This window comes from Zonotrichia leucophrys, chromosome 1 (genome assembly GCF_028769735.1).
Source record: "Zonotrichia leucophrys gambelii isolate GWCS_2022_RI chromosome 1, RI_Zleu_2.0, whole genome shotgun sequence".
Classification (NCBI taxonomy): domain Eukaryota; kingdom Metazoa; phylum Chordata; class Aves; order Passeriformes; family Passerellidae; genus Zonotrichia; species Zonotrichia leucophrys.
In genome coordinates, this window is record NC_088169.1 from 45,316,741 (window position 1) to 45,327,721 (window position 10,981).

The following is a 10,981-nucleotide window of genomic DNA, read 5'->3' on the forward strand; positions in this document are numbered from 1 at the left end:
TTTCAATTGAAATATTGTGCATATCAGGTACATATTTAAAGCTACTAAGAGCAATTATAATATCCTTGAATAAAAAGCACAAAAATGACCAATTTTAGTTCGAGCACATAATGGGTATAATCCTGAGCAATATGTACATTTACTTCACAAGACTTGGAAGATTCAGCCTTATTTTCCTCCTTATTCTTTATAAAATAGTATGAAGATTCAAAGTTATGCCTTCTATTAATATGGTAGGTACCTCCAGTACAAAACTTAGAACTGTAGCCTCCTCCCTGATCAAACTAGAAACAAGACCAGAAACATCTGTTTTCAGTAGGGACACAACTAATAACTAAATCAGGAAGCCCAAAGGCTCTTACCTGCCTGCCTTAATAGTCTGTTTGGTTCTGCATTCCTAACAGTTTTCTCACACTGAAAATCATATTTCATGCTGCACTTCAGGCCAAGCAAGCTTGTAGAACAGTTGCTGAAACCCTTCTGCTTTAATATAAGCATAACTGTTCTGTTCCTATTGCAGCTATATAAATCTACCTTCTGCTTAGCCACCTGTAGAAAATTGCACCTAAAGTTATGCAGAAAGTTTGCACTGAACCTTGAAGACATGTACTCTGACATCCAGCTGGAAATTCAAACTGTTCCAAAGTAAGAAAGTTTTTAAATTGTATGCACTTGAAGCCATTAAAGTGTTTGATCCAACAACTAGAGCAACAAAAAAACAGGGGTAAAAAGGGAGGGTAAAAACTGGGAGCATGTACTGTCTCTGTGACATTTAGAGAGACACAGTGGCAGACTTGCTTATTTCTTCAAAACAGTATAAGATTACATCAAAGTTCACTGGATTAAAAATTATTAGTTCTGTGACCAGTAATTACTCTGAAATGGGCATATTATAATTTTTTATTTTTCCAAGATCATATAATGAGTTATAATGCTTACTTACTAGCATCATATTATATATTTCATTCAGATATAGATAAAGTTACTTGTGAAAAACAACTGCTAGGTTTTGACATCTGAGAATCCTTTCTTTTGGCTTGTACTCCCAGCCTCTTCAGACATTCAAGACTCAGAGTGTGAAAGGTGATACTTGGGTGATAAAAATTGCTCATACTGGAAGTCAGTCATTTCAACAGGATGTTTAGGGTTGCTTTGTAAGGCCAATTCAGACTGTCATGGTGAACAGGTGACATTTTGCTTTCAGCTGTCATCCTGAAATCAACGAACTGAATTTACTATTGTGCTATCGTGATGCCTTCCCAGAAAATAATTTCAGGCTTGTGAAGGAAAGCTGACTGAATAAACACAGTGTGATGAAATTTAGGGCATTTGCTAAATCTTGCCTCAAGGTGATTATAGAATAACCTGAAGTGTTACAGCAGCAGCTATGTTGAGGACTTCTGGGGGCTGCGCATCACATTTTGAAAAGTTAGGATGATGTGTGAATCAAGAGGAATCAACATCGGTGTTTTAGAACGTGGGTTGTTCAAACTACCCAAATTCAATTTAAATAGGGTGTACTGTTCTGTTCTTGACAGCAAAGCTATTTTTGGTCACACTAATGAGGAAACTACTGATCAGGGTGGTTTGGTTCTTTCTCTCTAACTGAACTTTCTTGATTGTTTTTTACCAATTAATATATTTTCTCTTAAGTATTTTGTTAGTAAATGAATTAACAAAACTAATGAACTATCTTAATTTTGGCACTGGACTTTTGTCCTGCCTCTTCCTCTTTGTTCTAAATAAGAAACTTTTTGTGCTTGCCATGGTACAGCATCTTTTGTATCTTTTATTTCCTTCCATGACAATGAACTGGACATCGGGGACAACTCTTTCATTGGTGTTGGCCACATACATAGCTCAAACAGAAAGGTTGCAGGGTAACCTTTTTAGGTAAAGATCAGACAGCAAAATTAGCAGAATAAAAAGTGTCTCCAAAGAGTTAAACCTTGAACATGTAGTTAAAGGTCACTTAATAATTGTTGGTTAAACTGGATCAAGAGCACTCTGGTCTGCACTAGGCTGTTTCCAGCAGGCAGCCAAGGGAAGCAAACCTTTCCTCCTACTCAGCATGGATGCCACAGATGGAGTGCCGAGTTCAGATCTGGGTCTCCAGTACAAGTAAGCAAGTTAACAAGCAAAGCAAAGAAATAAGCAAGCAAGCAAGGAGAAATATCTCAAAATGGAGAGATTACAAATCACTTTGAAAGTTAAAATTTGAAGACAATAAACTATTGTGACTACGGTACACGCTTTCTAACAGCTGATGCATTGATAAGGGTAATTCAGAAAAGCACTCCAGAAACAGTGCTGTAATAGAAAAGCTATCCTGTAGACTTTAATTTACTCATTCATTCAAAAAGAAACCAAAACAGAAAAAACCCCTAAGTTACTTCACTGCCCAAAATCAAAACAGTGAAAATCCTAAATTGCTCCACTACCCAAAGAGATGTGAATATTTCATTTAAAGCCTACATAATTTTGAATAGCAATTCAAAATAATTAAACTCTAAATAATAAATATGAAATCACAAAACAGTATAATGAAAGTGAAATATGTAAGTTATTATACTGTTTTAGCTGTTAAAATTTGAGCCATATTATTTTGACTGAAACTGTAGGCCTTTCAAATAGCTCCACTCAGTTTTTGCAGGGGATTAATATCCCAATAAAAAACACCCAAATTCAAAACCATTCTAAAGTAATACAAATCAGTCTAAAAGCACATTTCAGTGTTGTGTTATTTTTATACAGAACAATGGGATAAATTGAAAGATTGCAATTCAGCTATTTTTCATTGGCTGGAAAAGTATAGAAACAGAGCCCAGAAATAATTTTATTTGACGTGACTCCATTGGAGCCTTTCCTGAAAATTGTCACAGATTAATTTATGGTAAGATGGATGCCAGAACAGAATGATACCACCCAGCAATGTATCATGTCCTTAGATAATGAAGATCATCGTATTTTTCTGTCCAGACCTGTTTTAAACCCCACTATAGAACCAGGCCCAACCTCTGTCTAAGATGTCTTTCAAGTCCAATGGCTTCACATGTAATTTTATATTCTATATTTTATTTATCAAAGTCAGGGATTCAATACTTCTTCTAAAAAAGGTGGAATTAGTCCAAAAATAAACACTTTGAAAATTCTAATCTTAAGAGTAGAGTCATAGAAAGGCTTGGGTTGGAAGGCTTGGTTAAGGGTCATCAAGGTCGAAACCCCTGCTATTGACAAGGACAGCTTCCACTAGACCAGGCTGCTTAAAGCCCCATCCAACCTGGCCTTGAACAATCCCTGGCATGGAGCAGTCACAACTTCTCTGTGCAATCTGTTCAAGCACATAACCACCCTCTAATAACAATAAGTGAGAAAAGTCTCACAAAAAAGTTTTGATCTATGTACATACTATAAATTTTTTAAACTTTCAATATTATCAAGTATCTAAAGTCTGTACAACATAAATTACTTTTCACTCAGATCTCCGTATTTCATAATTTTGTGAGTACACACACATACCTTGTTCAACTAAAATTTATAACCACATTTATTTTTTATTAATACAATAACATTTTGAAAGAACATTAGCAAATGTCAATGTCAAATATAAATGCTTTATTTTGTGGGTGGTTTTATGTGCTGTAATACTTTGAGTGGAAATATAAGTTTCTATGTATTATACTTAATTTAAGCCTTCTAGCATCTACCTAATACTCCCTGTAGTTCTTTGGAAATACAAAATTAAATGTTACAAGTGGAAACAGCTAACACTCATCTTGGAAAATGGAAACCGATTTTTTTGCATACATACATTTACAAAGCATAAATTAAAATCCCAGAGGCAAGAATTGCTACAATACTGTCTAAGCCACATTAGAGGCCTCAATGTTGACATTTAATTCAGACTTCATATCCAGACTCATATTCTGTACTCATAACGATACAGCTCTGTCTTGGAAAATCAGGCAAAGAAACTCTTTCAAATTCTCCTATGTCAAAAGTAAAGAAACATAATCTTTACTGCAATTTGAAGAGCAGCTAGTCATAAATGGCTGTAATGTTTGAGAAGGTTTCTCTTTTAACTCCTGCATATGTGAAAAGAAAAAGTTAAAAGAAAAAAGACTGACAGCAAAATCCACTTTAATAATTTTATTTTCTTCTGAAAAAACACACAAAAACTTACATGCTTTTAGAGAACCAAACCAAAACAATGAGGTCCCCTTTGAGTACGTCTGGAGGTCATTTCAGCCAACTTCCCTGCTCAAGCAAGGTTACATGGAGCCCATTGCTCAGGACCACGTCTAGTGGCTTTTGAATACCTCTGAGAAGGAAGATTCCACAACCTCTCTGCGTAACCTGTGTCAGTATGCTTGGTCTTCCACAGTGAAAAAGTGTTTTCTGACATTCAGAGGGACCTCCTGAGTGTCAGTTTGTGCACATTGCCGCTGGTCTTGCCACTGGAAGCCGCTGAAAAAAGCCTGGATTTGTTCTTTTTGGAATTTGCACACTTATATCAAGCAATTGTGATAAATTTAAGCTTGTCAGTATGCTTTTGATTTAAAATTTTGTTTTTCAAAAATAAAGAGAAGAAAAAACCCCACAAACACTCTTCTACATGGAAGAAATCCATGCATTCTACTATGTCATATGTGAAGACATTAAAAATAAGCTGAGTATTTTGAATTATTGATTACATATTATTGATTGTTTTAATTATTTTGAATTATTAGCTAAAACAGTATTGTGATTATACTAGATTTATACATTAAGTAATTTATTAATTTCTCTTCACTTATAGAAATGTTAGAAAATGCTAAAATTGTCTGCATTTACAAGTATCATGAACATTTACATGAACAAATAATTTCACAAATATGTTTAACATTAAGTGATCAATTTATTTGATTTCTTCAACAAAGTTTTTTACTTAAAATGTTGCTTAGATTACTGTTTTTTCTATATTATAAATTTTCTGCAGCATGATTAGAATAGAACAGAATGGAATAAAACAGAAGAGTATAGTTTAAGTTGGAAGGGATCTACAATGATACTCTAGTATAACTTCCTGAGCACTTCAGGGATGACCAAAAGGTAAAGCATGTTATTAAGGGCATTATCAAAATTCCACTGACAAGATTAGGGCATCGTCCACCTCTCTAGGAAGCCTGTTCCAGAGTTTTACTGCTCTGTCAGCAAAGAAATTATTCCCATTGTCTGGTCTGAACATCCCTTGGTGCAGCTTTGAACCATTCTTTGCACACATCCTTTCCCTGGATCCCAGGGAGAAGAGATCAGCAACTCCCTCTCCGCTTCTCAGGAAGCTGTAGATAGCAATAAGGTCACCTCTTAGTCTCCTTCTGTCTAAATTAGACAAACAGAATTTTTGAAGTGTGGTTGGGAAATGTACACCTGTAGTATCAAATCGTTACTAGCTACATTTGGTCCTTGCCATTCCAAGATGAGTAAGAACAGGATATTAAGCATGACCATTAAGAAACTCACACCTCTGTTTCAAATGTGGTACTGATCCTGAAGCTTTTAATCAATGGCTGAGCTGCTAATAAAGTGTTAGACACAGGTCCTAATGACCTGTGTACATTTTCTCAGTCTGAACTGGGTGGTAAAGGAGAACGTGTTTTACATGCTGCTCTCTGCAGAAGTTAAAGAAGGGATGAGACATGGGGAGCAGTATGATGGATGATGTGCAGCAGGGATCCCCAGGCTCTCCTGTCTTTGCCACCTGGTAGTTCACACACTACAGCTGAGCTGTACTTGGCTTGGAAAGAAGCCAGGGGCTGTCACTGTCACATTGATTGAAAGCACAGCACCTAGGCCTAGCACATTTGTCATCCTTCTAAAGTGTAGTGAACACTTCTTGTGTGGGATACACTCACAGAACCGTTTCCAGATATTTTTAAAACTTTTAGTGCTAATCTGGTGTGCACTGGACACATTGGTCCTAAGGAGCTAGTGTCCAGAATATAGAAACAAAGAATAAATAAGAAATAACAACTGGATAACTGGTTGTATCTGGTGAATGTATGGACAACGTAAATTTGGAAAAAAGGATAAACAAGAAGATGTTACTCTTAGTGTTTGGTTAAGGCTTTTTAAGTTTGCCTTTTTTAAAGAAGGGTATGTATTTTATATGCATTTGTTTGTCTTTGAAAAGAGTTCACTGGGAGAACTACACTCAAATTATGGTATTCCCAAAATCAGCAAAGGTTCTTCCCTCTTTCATCATACACAGTTAAGTCAAGTGTTAGATGGAAAAGGGAAAATACTGTAGTACCCATCTTTAAAAAGGGTGGAAAGGAGGACCCTGAAAACTACTGATCTCTCAGCCTCACCTCTGTGCCTGGGAAGATCATGGAACAGATCCTCTTATAAGCTGTGCATGCCTTCACCAGGGGCAAGTCCTGTCTGACCAAACCAATGGCCTTCCCTGATGGAGTGATCACAGCAGTGGGCAAGGGAAGGGATACTGATGTTTTTTATCTAGATTTCGTAAAGCCTTTGACAGAGTCCTTCACAACATCCTTCTCTAAACTGGAGAGAGAAATTTGGTGGTTAGGCTGGTAGATAGAGAAGAAGAAAGGAAAAGAAAAGGAAAGAAAGAAAGGAGAACATCATCAGACTGCTGTAAAGTGTTTATAATCTTTGCTGTCAATAAGGCAGCCAGAGACAAAAGGGTATATACCATAACCAATGAAAGTCCTCTTCATTCTTCCCTGTCCTTCCTCAGGACTTCTGCTCACCATGGAAAGATAGTGTTCACTCAGATGTATAAAACTAATTCGCTTCAGTGTCTCAACAAAGCCTAGGATTTAACATGATCACTTAGTAATCTAGATATGTAATACAGCATTTTGAACTCACAAGCAGAATTCTTATACTTTGACATCAGTTTTATGTTTTCATGAAGCAAAAATGTAAACGGGTTTTATAGGTGAAAGTCTGCAATGAAAGATTGTGACAATCAAGTTCTTTGCCTTCAAATTCAGCTCAAATTATTTTTTATTTTTCATATATCCAGATAACTAAACACAAAATATCTGGCAGCATTAAAGATAAATGTTTCTCAAATAGCAGAAACACTAAGAGAATTTATTTTATAATTCTGCTGATATATTAGCATGAAACATAAAGCTACTAAAACCTTGCTGAAGTGAAATGTGGAACTTAAATGAGTTTTGCAATTGAATTGAATAAAATGTGAAGATGCTACGTGTGGAATTGAAATTGCAAGCAAGAAGGGAGAACAATTTTGTAAAGAATTTTCCCTGAAAAAAGAATAATTAATTACTTTTTAATGGTATTATGACTAAGCATGAATTTTACAATTTTAAGAAAACTGCATAAAATGAAATTGGAGTGCATAGAGCATTGAAAGTCCAGGAAAAAAAACCTGAGAATATACCAAAGTATTAAGTCAGCTGTACCTCACAAGGCAAGTACAATAAATGAAGATTCCTTTGCAGTTATAAATATCTATAAATTTGTACTTCATCTATACCTAAAAAAAACCACAAGGGCACAGCTCATGTGAAAGAAATTATGGATCCTAGACCTAACAAGTACATGCATAATGATATGAATAGATAAGACACCAAAGAAATTACTAAGAAATAGGTATATTAACTGATTCTATTTCATATATGGGAAAAGAGCAAGGTTTTAGCAAAGAAGTATTTTTGCAGTAACATTAAATGAATAATGATGATATTGTGTAAGTTGTAAATAGGTGTGTATATGTATATATACATACACATATATATATGCATAATTCTGATTGTGTTTTTGTATTATATTTGCATGTTTTGATGCAAGAGTGGCTGGTTTGAGAAACTGACTGAAGCTTCCCTCAAGTCTGATAGAAACAGTGCCTGTTGGCTCCAAGGTGGATCCTCAGCTGGGCAATGCCAATCCCATCAGAAACAGTGACAATACATGGGATACCATATTTCAGGAGGGAAAAAGTTACAGCACAAAAAACATTTCAGAGAAGTGGGAAGATGAAGAAAACCAGTTCTAGATTATTTGTAACTTCTTTTACTGAAATCATCCTATGTTTTCAGTCTCCTCTTACTACACATCTACACAGCAAATAATCAAAATGAGTAAGTCTGCAGCAGTCTCCTGTACTCATTTCCAGGGCAGGATGGAAAAGCTCAGTTTATTTAATTATATAGTCCAAAATAATAAAGAAGGGGAAGTTAATTTACCTTGCACTGAAAAATTTATTTTAAAAAATCCCAAGCTTGTAAGTCTCAAGCCTGCAACCCTAATGATGGTTTTGTTTTGGTTTATCTTGTTTTAAATATTTTTGTGTGCATCTACTGTGCATATATTCATATATTAAATTTGTGTGTTTGTACTTAAAGCATTTTTAAAAGTTCAGTAGGATCTATTATTGAAAATATTGTTTCAGTATCAGACAGATGCACATAGGAAGTAAGACAGCTGGGAAAGTGTAGCTGAAGAGTGTGAAAGGAAGGATAGATGCCACCCCCTCATTTTCTGTATCAATTATACCTTGGAAGAAAGAACAAAACCAAAGATTAATAAACAGCACAGATTGTCATGGTTTTCTAATGTTATGGTTGCAAGTAAAACAAAGCCTGAAATTTCCTTGTAATCTTATTTTATATGGTTTGTAAACTGTGCTTTATCTAAAGGAACATATACATGTTTAAGAGTTCTTTCTACATTAAATGGTACACTGCATCTTAAGTTAGAAGATGCTTAGGGAAAATGAGCATATCATACAGAACGAATAATGAACAAAAAATATTACTTTTTTTAAAGAAAGCAAAGGAATCTCAAGCAAAGAGAGAAATTTACAGTACTTGGGCAACCAACACTGATAGCATTCAATAAAGGAAGAAATAGCTAGGACTAAGAAACACTTGGTGAGTAATTATGCTCCTTTTTTACACAAAGTAGAAAATGTCTAATAACACATTATTGTATGAAGTGTGGCTCCCTGATAACATTTGCTGTATTCAGTGCAGTTTTTCAAAACTGAAATTTTCAAGCCCACTCATGTTCTTTGGGTGTGCGTTTGAACTGTTTGGAATATTGTGCTTTAACAGAAAAAAAATGTTTTGATAACTGAGGTTATCCATTACATGCTGATATTATACATCAGTCCCTGATGTAAAAAGTCATTATGAAGAATTATATTTCAATGAGTTTTTTGCCCCTAATTATAAAAATATTTAAAAAAATGAAGTTAAGGTAGAGTTGCCAGTTAAAGATCCCCTGCTGGACTGGAAGTAATTGGGAGAAACTGGGGAATGGATGAGAGAAAAGAGCAAAAACAGTGCTTGCTCAGGAATAGTCTCCTGTGTGATATCTTACTATGGAATTATTAAATGCAGTAAACCATGAGGGAATCTGAGGAAGAGTAAAGGTGTTGTGACTGGGATAGGATTCTTCCTAGGCAATGTGTGTGCACTCAACAAAAAATATTGTACTACTAAACATGAAGAAGCCTTGAGCTAGCAGAGTTTGATGATATCCTTTGATAAATCAGTTGATGTGAATAGGTGTAGTACTTTAAAAACAGAAGTCTTATCTCCTAAATTCTGTGGTAATTTTTTTTCTTTTACTGTGTCTCAGAAACTGAGAATAGGAAAAAAGGAAGAACATTGTTCAGGATTAACAGAGTAATTTGAGCACACGATAAAAGCTGTCAAACACAGTACTGAAACTACTGTAGTAAAAAGTTTATGAAGTTATGTGTTTGAATTGCTTGAACTACATATTCCAATCGGTCCATAACTGAACTATGAAGAATATAAATAAAAATTTTCTTGAAAAAGGGAAACATACAATACCATTATTGAAGACTATTTACAGTGATCTGCTTTCATGCATCTCATCCTAATTTTTTAATTGTTGAAATATACAAAATAAAAGTTTCGTAATGTGTGCTGTTGATGATGATGATGCATTGTAAGATTTCTAATTCTGAAAGTGAATGAAGAATTTTATAGAAAGGAAATTAGAGTTAATCATGTTTTTCAAAGGTGAAGCCTAAATAAATAATTTCTAAATACAAGAGAAAATTTCATGTCCTTTTGAGGTGAATGTCACAATTTTGACATCAACAAGGCAAGCATTTCCTTCAAGGACCTATCACTCCAAGCTAAGTATGAGCCCATATTTTGCAAGCTTTTTTATCTCTAAAATCTCAGTGATTTTAACCACTTTTACAGATGAAATTGACAACTTAAAAAGTAAAAATATCAAACTTTTTTACTTAAAAAGTAAAAATATCAAACCAACACCACCAGTGCCAGCCAAAATTTAACTTTGAAAATAAGACTCTGTCTATACAGAAACTATGATAATAAGATAATTAAGTTACATAAGATCTTTAGATAGGCAGTCTCATTTAGTTCCAAAATAAACTTAATATAATTTAGCTATTTTGAAAGTGCATTAAGCTAAATCGTATTAAGGCTGCGTAATAAGAAAAAAAATGTATAAAAGGTTTAGGTCAGTTAAATTAATTCATTTTCAGAGTTTTTTTATAATTAACATTATGGTTTGCTGTTATTAGGAAAGACATGGCTATCACTGTACCTCTGAAAACTCATCACAGAGGAACCAGTAATTTACATCAAATTTCTTCCACCAATGCTCATTAATCCTTTGGTGGGGGAACAATAACTTTTTTATTTTCTCCTCAGATGCATGTAAAAGCCCCATTACACATTTATACAGTGCCATATGGCGTATTCAATCAAAATTTTCTTACACACCCTTATCACATCTCTAATGGATGATCCACAAACAGAAGCCCAAAAGCAAAGTGTGACACAGTGTAGAAGAAGAAAGCAGCAGTGTATTTGCCTTTGCAAATTTTCTTGGTAGGAAACAATAAATTGCATTATATTAAGGAATAAGCAACTCTGCTCATCAGAAATTGAATCATGGATCTTTAATAAAGAGATTTTTAATCATTATTATT